The sequence below is a fragment of the Empidonax traillii genome, unplaced genomic scaffold (genome assembly GCF_003031625.1).
Source record: "Empidonax traillii isolate 1590-97213 ecotype Southwest subspecies unplaced genomic scaffold, ASM303162v1 scaffold491:size805508, whole genome shotgun sequence".
NCBI classification, from domain to species: Eukaryota; Metazoa; Chordata; class Aves; order Passeriformes; family Tyrannidae; genus Empidonax; species Empidonax traillii.
The window spans coordinates 161,803-175,981 of NW_020955684.1; the positions used below are offsets into that span (position 1 = coordinate 161,803).

At 42.2% G+C, this 14,179-nt stretch overlaps 1 protein-coding gene across 5 annotated transcripts in view; it reads right to left on the reverse strand.

Annotated features, from left to right (window-relative positions):
* Positions 1-14,179, reverse strand: part of ANKRD6 (ankyrin repeat domain 6) — a 92,832-nt gene that overhangs the window by 34,831 nt on the left and 43,822 nt on the right. For 4 of the 5 annotated variants that reach the window (XM_027896272.1, XM_027896273.1, XM_027896275.1 and 1 more), the window contains one exon: positions 9,543-9,698. The gene's annotated coding sequence lies outside the window, so the exon portion shown is untranslated. Of the gene's footprint in view, positions 1-2,007; positions 2,398-9,542; positions 9,699-14,179 lie in introns of those variants that run through there. The other variant, XM_027896276.1, reaches the window with a different exon arrangement.

A 14,179-nucleotide genomic window follows, 5' to 3' on the forward strand; every position in this document is an offset into this window, starting at 1 on the left:
ATGTGTTTGGAGCAACATGGAAATAGCTACACATTTCTTCAGAGAAACCAGACAAAAACTTTCTGGGCCTCAAAGGCAGTTTAACATGGGACAACATAGGAATGGTGCTGTGCCGTGTCACTGGACTGGTCTTACCCACACTCTCAATGTGACGGACACAGTTTGAACACCCTGGTAACATGGAAAATATGGAAGACAGAAGAAAAACCCCCTGTGTGCTTTACTAGGACTGTAGACATCATACTCTGCTCCTCTGGCACAGTGCTGTGCACTGTTTAGCACAAATCACATAAAAAAAGCCAAGAAATACAGATGGCCTACACTTAGTGATTTGATCTGTGAAAAACAACACAAGTTTCAATCTCACCTCCTTAAGTATTTAATTTCCAGTGACTTATGCTCCTGAAGCAAGATGAACACTCCCCCCTTCCTCCATGTCCCTCACCACGTGATCCCGGCCCCCCTGCTCCCAACACGTCCCTGACCCTCCCATCACATCCAAAGTTGCACCTCCATAACCCAGGAGCACACCCCACTCCTCCTCTCCACGACTGGCACACAGTGCAGGGCACGCCTTCCAGCAACGATCTTTCTCCATGAGTTTTTCAGGCAGTGGGATGGTGTGTTTCTGTGCCAGCCTCTGCCTGTGCAGTGGTGGTTTCCAAGTGAACTGTACCATCGATTGTTTGTCCCCAACCTTACCCATAAGCTGTCTGCCTACACTTTGGATGGGGTCACGCACAGTACAGTTACAACTCTGTGCATCTTAAAACATCTGTGGTCAGATTCTGCTTGGTTTTCTTACCCTTCAAATTAAAAATAATAATACTAAAAAAAAAGCAGTAACATCACTGTCACTGAGAGATTTCCATATTCACTGCAAAAACCTCAGTGGAAACATTTTCCTGACACACGGACATTTCTGAGCAAATCTGCAGAAACTGTGAATGTTCACCACACCACTGGAAACACACACTAACACGTGAACTGACACACAACACTGGACAGTTAGGGCTGCCAGGGAAAAGCCTGGATAACAGGTACATACCTATGCAAGGTAAATGCTGGAAATTGTACTCCCTAGTTTGATTGTGCTCCCTTTCTCTCGCTGTCTTGCGATTACTGCAGCACATGCCCCCCTGGAGATCATGATCCTCAGCCTGCCATGCCCTGCCATGCTGGAGTGACAGACTGTGACAGCCTTGCTGTTACCATGTAGTTTATCTTCTTGCCTTCTCCACCACTTGCATCATACATAAAAGCAAAGCATGGTGTTGATTCAGGTATCAGTCTTTTACAGGTATCTCCCACTTTGTCCAAGTTTCCAGCAGTTGTCAGTTCCTGTTCCCAGAGGGCAGTCACTGCACAAGCCTGCCTCCTGCTCCCACAACAGGTCTCGTTCCCCACGACATCTGCTTTACATCTCCTCCGCTGGGATTATTTGCAATTCATAAAAGTGCATCCGATTAGGGATAGGAAGCCCAGACAACTGAAAGACCAACTTTCCTTTTCTCCTGGGCTGGTAGAAAAAGAGGGGTGACCAGGGTGAGTGGGAACAACCTTCTTATTCCTCTCCCAAGGGACCCTTCCCTGGCACAGTGGCTACACTGGCAGTGGCATTGCTCCGCACCAGCTTTAACCCTCTACATGCCTCAGACACACAGTGTCTTTCCTTGACAACATCTGCAGCAGGAAGAAGGTACCAGATGCCCAAGGACCACAGTTAGAAGCCTGACTGCTCCTTTCACACCCAGATGGTGCAAAATTAACCCGACAACATGATTACAGGCACTGCATCACATCCCTGCTGCCAGCACCTGCTGCCCAGAACTAAATCCCTCATTATCACCCCCCAGATCCAGAAGCTCAGGGAAGGCACAAAGCATGGGAATATTCAAGCCTTCTGCCTTCAAAACAGCAACAAAAATTATTTTAAAAACATTTAATGCATTTTTAAATAAGAAACAGCCATCTCTGTGCTTCTTTGTTTAAGATCAAATTACTTACCTGGGGCAGGCTGGGAAAGCAATACCTACTTCCCCAAGCCTCTCCAGAGAAACTGGTCAGATGTGCTGCCCACAGGTTCAGTTGCTCCACTGCAGGGCAGTCCCTTCCAAGGATAACCTGCTCACCCCTGAGGATAATGTGCTCACCCCATCAGTGGAGTGTGGAAAAGGACAGGTTGACTGTGGATTAGTATTTCCAATCGGCAGCAGCGAGGAACTGTCCCCCGGCGCTGAGGTCCAGCTGCATCCCCACGGATTATGCCCTTGGCTCAGTGAGTCACACTGCCCTACAGATGCTCTAGGAGATGTTTGTCTGGGATGGCACAGCACGGTGTGGGTGGGCAGCCAGCTGCTCGGTGGCAGGGCTTAAAAGCTCACAGTTCCGTCCTCTCTCCCGTGCAACTGGCAGAGAGGGCAAAAAATACTCTACGCACCTTCCCCCTCCCCAGCTCCCTCCCCTCCAAACTGCTGCCAGGCTGCTTCAGTGGCCGTATCACCTACACGTCAGTAACAAAAAAAGCACAGGAATAATGATTTTCAAAAGTCAGAGGACAGTCCAGGACACATCACACATCACAGATACTGAAAGGCTAGGCGATAGACTCTCCTAAATTCATGGAAACGGTTAAAAACACCAGCTTCCTCTCTGAGGGAAGAGAAAAAAAGCCAAAATTATGAAAGATTTAAGAGCTATGAGCTAATCAATTTTATGAAGTCCCCTGCGCTAAATGGAAAAGATGCAATGCCAGAGCACAGGTCACTCTCAGTACAGTCACCAAGTTAAATTAGTATTTGAAAGAAAGAATGCTTACATAGCTAACAAAAAGTTTCTGTGTGCACCTACAGGCTGAAAGGGAAAAAAAAAGAAAAAGAGACTGCAGTTTTCCACAAGGGACCCCAAATTCTCTTTTCTAGTTTATCACCAGAAATTGCACAGAATAGATTCATAGAATCGTAAAATAATAGAATATCCTGAGTTGGAAGGGATCCACAAGGATCATTGAATACAACTCCTGGCCCTTCAAAGGACAGTCGCTAAAATCACACAATGTATCTCAGAATATTATCCAAATGCTGCTTCAATTCTGGCAGGCTTGGTGCTGTGACCACTTCCCTTGGGAGCATGTAGTCCAAGAAAAACTCTCAGCACCTGGTAGCTTCATTTTATGCAACATAAACAATAGAATAAAACAAATTATTTTAGAATACCCCAGTATTAAGATGTGGAGACAGACCATTTTGTTATGTGAGGGAACATAATAGCTACTACCTTATAATAATAAAATAGTCTTTCTAAGAAAACTTCCTATGTCTAAATACTGCCCCTCTGTTCTTTGCTCAGTTCTCAGAGAAAAACGGGTTTCTTTTTTTATTAGTGCATAACAGGATAATAAAATCTACGAAATGCTCCTTTTCTTCCTCTTGGCAAAGCAGTTTATCACATATAAATATGACGTAAACACAAAGATTGTGTTCACTTTAGAATAGCAGCATTTTTCAGCAGAGTGGATTATTGCATTAGAAAGAGTGAGTTTCCTGGAACTCATTTATCATTTACTGCAGGATATATCTGCCATTTCTCTGAACTGATTTTAAGAGAGTTTGTCCAAGACTTGCAGCATCACTTCCCTTTCAGTGATGTTTTCCCTAGTTCCAACATGGATCCAGTATAAATTACTAAGGAAAAAGATCTATGGATTTTGTTTAAGAGAGGACACTGCCTCTCACCCCTTCCTGCTCCAAAAAACATTTAAAAACCAGTCAAAGGTGTCATTGTGAGAACCACATCAACAGCAGCTATATCTGGAAAACAGCAAAGCCCCCCATCAGGTCAAGAACAATATGCTTTTGATTATACTTTTCTTTACAACATCATCAATACTATTTTTGGAGTTAGGTTTTATACCAATCAACATTTTGATCTTGACACCATAGACATTTGGTAGATTATATGTTGGTCTCTGGTTTGGTTTTTTTTTTTTTTATTGTTTTCATGATATATTTTATTGTGGCAAGTAAAATTATTCAGTTTTCATATGGACAGTTGCATGATTCATCACCCTAAGTATCACCACTGTCTGGGACATCTGAAAATATTTTCTGGGCTTTTTTTTTTTTTCTTCACTTGTTGCTATTAATTACTTCAACAATGACTATTTAGTAGCCTCCCAGGGAGCATCTGCATAACAGTTGCTCATCACGCTTCCCCCCACAACCAGACCAGACTGATTGATGTCACTGCTCCACTGCAGGCGGCCGCCTGCAGACGGACCAACAGCCAACCCCACTTGGCGACGAACATGGGGAGACAGCGACCGCAGCTTCCCCAACTGCTCTGTCAACTGCATCTCTGTCCCCTGACCTCCACTGTCGGCTCCACTGAATGTAAATCCTCAGTTGCCTGGCAGCTCTCGGGAGATGCCTTGTTATCACCTAAACCAACCTCCAGAGTTGCACCTGCCAAGGAGAACACTCCTGGAAAGAGGCACAAACACGTGGAGACCAACAATGACAATCAGAGGCAGTTTCAAGTCATTGGTTAGACATCACTAATCTTGAACAAAGAAAATTGTTTTACTTCCCCTCATATTTATCTCTTTGCCATGTAGCCCTGACCACCTTTATCCAACACACAGGTTAAATACTTACCACTTTCTATATAACATGAATTGGGGGAGGTTATTTGGTTTATCTTGTTGAAGTTTCACAGCTTTATTACTCTCCCTGCCCTCTCTTTCAACACCTGCATACACACACATGTCAAAACCATTCACTATAAGTGAGCTCAACTCTCAGTAAACCCTGTTAGTTGAGCGCTATTTACATGACAAAGCAATGTCTATTGTCTGACAGGGGACAGTGCCTGTGTGCAAACAGGCACATGCATCAGACATCCCACTGCCATTTGCATAAAACCAGTTAGGAGATCTTTCCAGCTGACTGCTGTTAAACAGAAGTGCTGGAGCCCAACCTTGGGAACGAAGCAGACGCACGGCTGTGCTCATGGGAGAGTAGGGGTTTATGTTATGCTCGCACACAGTGGGGCTTCCGGATGGGAGAACCGTTCCTCACCATCTTCTGTGCAGGAGCCACCTGCCAATCCATTAAAATGCCAAGCTGACTGCAGCACCTCACTGGGAGCAGGAAGTGCCATAATCCTTCCCACAGCCAACTCCCTTTGCTTCTCCACTGCTCTTCCCTCCTTTCCCAAGGTATGTCCTTCACTTTCAGGGTTCAAATTACCTAGAGCACAGACAGAATCTGTCATTCAGTTTGGGGACCCCACCGGTCCGACATCAGAGTGATGGTGCAGAGGTCTCCTCCTCCTCATGTATGAGCTGAACCCTCTTCCCTGCTAGCACAAGCAACTCCACAATTTCCCAGTCAGCATATAATAGTAATTCAGGTTAACAGTGCAAAAGCCATAATATTAAATTTAATTAAAAAAATTAATTCCTACATTTATAGATTTTTTTCCCAAGGCCAAAAAACACCACTATGATAATCTAATGCCAACCAGCACCAAGGCAAAAATGTCTATTTGAGCTAGATTCTACATTTTATATACTTTATTAAAGATGTGCAACCAGGCAGTTATCTGGAAATGCTCTGGCTGACAAAGCAGGGAAGAAAACACATTTACCAGCTTTTGAAATGTTTTCCAGCTGGCAAAAGAGCATTGGAGATCTTCTTCCTCTTCAAGAAAAACACGACTTAGGAGCTGCCAGCAGCGATGACACAGTCCCTCCTGTCCCATCACATCTGATGTCTTGGGAGAGCACTTGGAGATGCAGTGAGGTAGCTGGATCAGTGCCAGCCAGTGCAGCACCGAATCACAGACATGACACAAGTACCCGAGATGTTATGGTATTAGCACAATATTCCTCAATACTGCCAGGCATCTGGCCTGACAGCAGAGTCTGGCAGGTGGAGTGTCAATTAAAAGCTTAAAGAGGCTCAGGCTGAAAGTCAGTGGATGAAATCCTAGGGATGGAGTTGCCAGGGTGGGAGAGAGATGTATTCAGAGCAGCATGGGTGGAAATGCTGAGTATGTCCACTCTAATCCATGGAAAGGTATGTGCCTCTGTCATGGTACATACTGTTACCATCAAAAGAACATGATTTTTCCAGTTACATCCCATCACAGGGTACTGCAACTGCAAGAGGAAGCACAAATACCCAGGGATCTGGCACACCCTGGAAAATGGGCAAGTGAGAGAAACTGCACGCAGCAGGGAAGCAAACATGGTGGTCACATTCTGATGCACAGTTATGTCCCCACTAGTCAGCACAGCTGGGACAGTAATTCCCATTTCCTAATCTCACATGCTGATCCCCCAGAACCACTGTTGAGAAGCTGGCTGTAACTCTCAAGACAAAAATATTATTGATGGACTAAAACTAGCTGCACCTGATTCACACAGGGAACCACTTTAGGAAAGGTCCCAAACCTGCTGAATCTGCCAGAGGGCTCTCTCTGACCTCAGCAGACTTTGGAAGAGCCCTGAAAATCGTCTCCAAATACTGGGAAACAACTTCAAAGCATCTCTCAGGAGATCTTAGTAAGGAGAGAGCCTAGCCTTAGTGACTACAAAGTCTGCTGAAAAAGTGTGGGTTATACTATCCTATCCATGGGTTTAGGTCAAAGATAGAAAAGACTGCTTGATAAATTTATTTGCAAGTTGCAAAAAATCAATCACTATGGGATAAATATATTTTCTTTAGAGAGGATCATAAATCAATTCAAAAACTTTCTGCAGACATCTAGATTTCTCATCCAGTTGCTACACCTGAGTTTACTGTGTCAAATTGTTGGCCGCTAGCTTGAACAGGTTGATAATTCTTAGTATGTTTTAAAAATACCATGACTACCTCCTCCTGAATCTCTAGGTCCGCCTAATAATAAAAGAGGGAGAATGACTTTTTGCATGGGCAGATAAGTGACAGCACAAGGGGGAACAGTTTTAATTAAAAGGGGGAAGACTTAGATTAGACGTTAGGAAGAAATTCTTTACTGAGAGGGGGGTGAGGCACTGGAACAGGTTGCCCAGAGAAGTTGTGGATTCCCCATCCCTGATTCAAGGCAAGGTTGGATAGGGCTTTGAGCAACCTGGTCTAGTGGGTGACATCCCTGCACATGATGGGGGGGTTGAAACTAGATGATCTTTAAGGTCCTTTCCAACCCAAGCCATTCTGTGTATCTACGAACAGATCTAACATATTTGCTCTGCTTCACTGATAATCAGTGTAACTAGGGCCATTACAAATCTATGAATCCGATGCCCTGACTCCCATCCCTTCATGGCCCTTCACTGGAAAATTTATTAAGCTATAGTCACCCGAAGCCACTGAAATAAACCACATGTTTAAAACTGCACACATGCTCATTGGGTGAAGGTTTACACAACAAGAAGAAATTACTTCTTCATTCAGAGAACAGGAAAGTCTGTAAAACACCAGAGTACGTTATACTCACAGAACAGTTTGCACAGCAAACAAACTACTTCATTACACTTGCGATCTAAGTGGTTATTCTTGGAATGAGATTAGGAAACCTAGAGATTTTCATCAGTGGGACTCCAACAGCAGGAGAGCATCCCTGGTGCAAACACGCTCCTGCAGTACAGCACCAACCTGGAGAATGCTCATGCTTTTTCCTCAGCACTACTGACATTCTTGTCTGCTCTCTCCTCGTTAGCTTCTTTGGTGTCATTTCCTTCTTTTCACGTGCAGAGAGCTCCAAACTCAATATTCAGACCATGTCCACCGCCCACACGGCCAGTCCATGCTTAGCCCTGTGTGCTGCATGTTTGGATCACTCTCATATCTTCCACCCTGCATCTCTTCTACGCATGAAGATTTTCCAGATAAATGTAAGGAACAATGAGGTTGATTCCAGCTTCATTCCAGCTTCAGTGAAATTTTAAACAACTTCACAAAAGGATCAAAAGCCAAAACAGGGATTCCTCTGTCAATCACAGTTGTATTTTCATAAATTCTTATTTTAGATCTTGTATGGTACAGTCTACACATTTAAGCCACAAGTTCATATGCAAGTTTTACCATAGAGCTACCATTCATGGTAACAGTTCAAAAATCATCACTTCCATTCTATTACATGTTTTTCCACCCAAGACAGTCTCTGAACACAAATCTCAGGTTCATGAGAGCAAAACTAAAAACCAAACTGACTGCAAGAAGCAATCGCGTCTGCTCTGTCTGGTCCGACCACTTACAACTGAATGCAAATCTTCAGGACTCTCTAAATCTCCTAGTTTATGCCATCCTAAAGTACATTTCAACTGTCAGATAAACAACACTAAAATTACTTACCTTATTAATCATCATCTCGGACATGCACTATAAACGTCCAAAGTTAGATTAAATAAATCTTATCCAAGGTATCCATGAGAAACACTCCACTTTCTGCAATTTGCCTGAGGACTTTTATCTGCCTGACTTCACCATGACATTTCTTGTCAATGTAGATCACTTTGATTTATTCAGAATTAAACCACACTGACTGGAAAACAAATGCAAAAATCAACTGATATGGAAAGTATCAGCATATATCAGTAATGACTTGCCTTCTGCATGGACTTCAGAAATCGCACCACACTCTCAGGTTTAATTTTCTAAGCCCTAAGCTGCTTCTGGTGATGATTCCAAAAGACTGGCTCATCCTCTAGCATTAAGAATTTATTTCCCAGAAACAATGAAACACTTCAGTGCATGGAAAGCCCCTCCTTGTGCAGAGGAAGGGATTTCCTAAGGGGACAGTCTCTGATTTTGTCTTGAAAACATCATCACAAACCTTATTCCAGCAGGTGCACAGTGCAGTACTGCAACATGCTTACACAACCAGGGCAGGAATACTTTATATGACATCAAATACATAACTTATTCAAATAATGCACTAAGATTGTGCTTTGTAGTGGATTTCTGAACACAGACATTCACTATTCAAAAGTAAAAGACAACTGAAAATAACTGAGAAAACAGCAAGCATCCTGAAGATGTTCTCGGTCTCCCGCCGCTATTAGAAACTAGTGTTGTCCACCTGTTTCCTGAAGAAGGCAATTCAGTGCACTGCCCTTCTAATTCCTACCTGGCTCCCCTGTTTGAGCAGGTGTACATGGTTTACAAAACAGGACATCTCCCTTCCTGATATAGCTATTTTCCCAGGCATTTTCCCAGGCAACCTTCATATCAGCCACAGGAGCTGGTGATCTTTTCCCTTCCTTCTTAGAAGCCAGCCTTTTGCTTAGGAAAATCCCATTTCAGTGGGTTGTTTGACACTCCTTGAGCCAGTGGTCCTTAGAAGATGTATATAGACAGCAGAGGAGGCAAGGAACTATGTACAACAAAGGACAGAGCAGTGTGACCATAACCCAGTGCCACAGGTGAAACTTCAAGCTCCTCACAATCCCTAGTTACCCAGGAACTGGAATGTGTTTCTACATGCAAATCTGTATGGCAGATATTTTTATTCACTTTAGACAAAACATTTTAAAAGGTCATTTGTTTTTTACTCACTCTTAAGGATCTACCATTCAGTTTTTTCTGATGAACATTTTACAGCTGTGTCTTGCAAGGCAACCTCTGGTGAAGGACAACAGGGATTCCAGCTTCAGTCTTTTCCAGTGCTGACAGCAACGGTGAGTCTCTGTACCACGGTATGGTACACTGCTCCTGGGTGAGGAGAAACAAATCATAAATAGGGCATCAAAGCAGAAATACAGAAATTTAATACCAGTGCTTTCTGCAGCATTCAGCTGTCTGCAAACACCTGGGCAAACCCAGACATTTCCTCCTGAGGTTTACACACCCACTTCCCACTACAAACAAAACAAGTTCCAACCATGGCTCTCCAGTTTGATTCCCACTAACTGATCTCTGAAAATAAAATTGTGCACTTCCCACTGCTTTGTAAGAACAAGAAAAATGTGACAGAGACCTTCGTATCTTCCCATAAATCACGTGACTAATCCATAAAATCAGGAAAAGGACAAGTTCACAACAGCGTTCACAATTGATGGAAGTCACTTGGCCTGCATGAACTTTTGAGAGCTGAAAACTGCAAGGGATAAATAATCTCTCTTGATCTCTGAGGTAGAAATGATTGCTGAAATGCCAGTTCAGTGACTTCAATTAGAAAATGCTGTTGGACGACCTTACCATCCCTCTTTCTTACTAATTAAAATCTCCACATAATTTAGCTGCTTTTCCTATCCTTTTTCCTAATGCATTCAGATCAGCAGATGTGTTTATGTACAAAAAACCACCTGATAATACATGAAGGCACTGGATAACTAAATACTAGTTATGTCTGTGAACTGACCTTTTGGTACTGTTTTGCTGACAATCTCATTGTCTTTCAAATACACCTGTTTCATTTTAATTGGAAATAACTACTGAAATATAAAACCCAAATAAATAAACTGTATCTAAATTACAAGCAGACTATTAATATCCATGTTAAAGAGGATGTGCAAAAAGCCATAGCCTAAAGTTAGAACCACAGAAACAGAAACTGAAAAGAGAACTTCAGAGCTCATCTAATCCCTTCTTAAAGCTTGGATGAACCTATACACTACTTCTATTTAGGAATAAACTGTCTCTTCTGAAAACAGGTTCCCAAAACGTCTCAGAGGTCGTAGAAGTTCCACAGATTATGTGCTGTTACAATTGCACATAGGAATGGGATAAATAGAAGGTGGTTTTTTTTTTTTTTAAAAAAAGGCAACAAAACAACAACAACAAAAAACCACACACACACACAAAACCCACAAGCAAACCAAAAATGTAAGTGCTGTAAACCTGATTAAGCCTAACTCAAGATAATTTTGATTAGTTGTTCACCTCACCAGGTTCAGTAGCAACACAGCTAGTGGGATTTCACTTGGGTGCCTTATCTCTTATCTATATTCTTTGAAAACTGTATAGTAACAGACATAACTCTACCTCTACACAAACAGTTTATCTGGAAAAAAATAATACCTAGAATGCAGACTACAATGTATGAAATTTGCAGAACATGCTGCTAATTTACACATTATTTGCTAAAGGTTATTCATAATCTGAAACTTGGATAAAAGGGTCTGAAAGGTGAAATAGATCCCTATCCCATACTTGGGAGAAAATCAGGAGGCAGCAACTGGATAGACTGGCAGACAATGTAGGAGGGATCCAGCAGCAAAGCTGTGAACAGTTTAAGCGCTCAGGAATGCTACCAGCCTCTTGGTTGCCTATTGGGTTTTTTGCAAGCATCACAGTAAAGCAAGAGGGAGGTGCTGAGTGAGGCTTCCCAGTCAGCACCATGAACGTTTTCAGGTCATTCTCCCTGGGCACAGGTGTTTGTTTTGAAACAGGCCAAGGAGGGAACTGAAGGCAACAATCAGCAAGGGATGCAGTCAACATCTTAACAGCGAGCAGAAGATGAAAAATCACCACAGGCTTCCCCAGAGCAGCAGCACTAGGGAAAAACTCTCACGTTACCAACATCACCAAAGCATGCTTCATTTACAGATGCAGAAATTACAAGACATAAATTCTGGACACATTTTGAACAGTACAGAAGTACACAAAAGAGACGAATGCAGAAGAATTTGACAAGTTTTAAGTACAGTGTAGCCACAATCACCTAGGGGAACCCTGAATACCCTTTCAGTACCTAGAGGAGGCCTACAAGAAGGCTGGAGAGGGCCTTTCTACAAGGCCATGTAGTGATAGGACAAGGGAAAATGGCTTCAAACTGAAAGAGGGCAGGTTTAGATTAGATATTAGGAAGAAATTCTTATTATGAGGGTGGTGAGGCACTGGAACATGTTGCCCAGAGAAGCTGCGGATGCCCCATCCCTGGAAGTGTTCGAAGCCATGTGAGAGGGGTTGGGCTGCATGATCTTTAAGGTCCCTTCCAACCAAACTGTTCTATAATTCTATGATTCTATGATTTAAAGAGCTTTTTAAGAGAAACCTGAGTGGCAAGAAAGATGATGGTGTTGTCCAAATGATCAAAAATATGTAACTGAGAAAAAAAATTGGAGGTTATGGGATAAAAAAATGTAATCTAACATTTCCATGGCAGAAAGAGACTTCTGGTCCATAGAGATACCAGGTGCACAGCACCAAAATCTTCAGCACAGACACAGGAGTTGAGGTGGTATTTATCTCAAGATAGTCTCATCCAGAAGGCACAGAAAACAAAGATGAATTACCAAGGGCACAACCTCAGAGAACAATTACCAGAAAGATGGTCGGGGGAAGATCCTCCAGGCAAACTGGTGAAGAGGACATGATCAGAGAACAGAAGCATGGGCAGGATTTCAAGAACAACACTGGGGACTGCAGACAGATGACAGGTGATGAGAGGCTGAGGAGGCAGTACACGTTGTAACCTTTCATGAGGAAGAGGTCAGTAAAGACACTGCCCAGAATGAAATGTGCAAAGCTGGGCTGGAAAAGGCACTGGTGCATTAGACAGTCACACTCCACCAACAACTACTGACCGTATGTTGAGCAATGAGGGGAAGAAGAGAATTGCAGAAGGTATCTAGAAGTGTAAATGTAACTGGTGATGGCCTGGACCTTTATATGAGCTAGAAAAGGTTCAAATGAGCTTATGTTGTAAGAAAAACCAGAGGAACAATGGTGAGGGTGGATGCCAACAGAAAAGGTGAAAAAACAGTGAAATGGAACATGATCAGCAGGGCAAGTAGAGGGAATGCCAAAAGAGAGCAGGTGAAGAACTTCTGCCTTTACTGAAGAGCGAAAGGTTTGAAAGGCGAAGAGAGAGCAAGCAATGAGAAAGCTTCTTTTATCAGTATTATCTTCAAAACAGCTGCTCAGTTCCTACACAGAGAGAAAAAAGGGAACCTCCCAAGGACAAGCCCACACTGCCAAAAGCCTCACTGGGGCAGCAGAGTAAATATTTATAAGAAATTATAAACTGTCTCGTTTGATTAGTGCACATGATTTCAGAAACACATAGGTATTTCCCAAAATGCTCTCCAGTCTATGTAGGTGGAGGTATTTCTAATTTTCTTTAAGTGGGAAAAGAAGGTTTATATACTCCTCTCTTTTGTATCAGTCATGCAAGTCTTTGTTAAGGAACTTTATTAACACTTCTTTTTCCTCCACCCCCCATTTTTGATGTATGCACAAATCACTTAAAACACTGTAGCTGACATATAAGGGAGCAAATTCTAATTGCTAATTTTCTAATTGGAAAATCAACAACAAAACTTTAATTATCCACAGTAAGACAAGAATTCGAGTTTAAGAAAGCATGACTCTAGAACAGTAATAAAGCTGTCCTCATCTTTGAACTGTTGCTAAGAGTGTTACGCATTTCACTTCAGATTAAATATTGTATTCATCCGATGGGCAGAGTTCATTTGTACACTGCATGCACACAGGAAAACATACAAATCTGTACAAACCTCCGTTTAGCCAAACACATTATTTTTCATGCATATTACATATATTTTAGCCTTAGTTATTATATTATACAAGAGCAACCGTTTCACTGTAGAATCATCAAGTAAATATATACTTACATTCAGTTAATAAAAGACAAAGCATGTATTTCACTACCTTTGAAATACAAATATTTTAAGCCCCACCATTCACCTGGCAAAGTATTATAAGTGATGCAGGAAAATACAATGAGTTAAAAAACAAAGACTGATAAGGCTAGACAATGTTTATACCGATGCTGTAACTATTATTTAGATGTTAATCTTCTAAATCCAGGGGACACTGTTTTGGTTTAACAGCTCATTTGTCAACACAACAGTATCTTAGAAAATCAGCTGTTCACTGAAAGCTGATCTGTTTTTTTCTCAATATTGAGACTGAATAAGGTGGGGGATCTACTTTTCACAATCATCATCACTGATCAAATCCTATGTTGGTAAAACTGACCTAGACCCCTTTTGAAACATGTTTGTTTTTCCTCCTAATGGTGACAAATCTCTGGTCTGCCACTCCAGAGATACAGATAATGAACAATGCTTCCAAAAAAAAAAAGGCCAAACAGTCTTACTGAGAAGTGAGTTGCAATTAAAGCCTTCCACACAGTAGCCATAAAAAACAGACACAAAATATATAGCACATTCAGCAGCAAGCTTTTTCAACCTGTTCTAGAGAAGGGAGGCAAAAGAGAGCTGGCA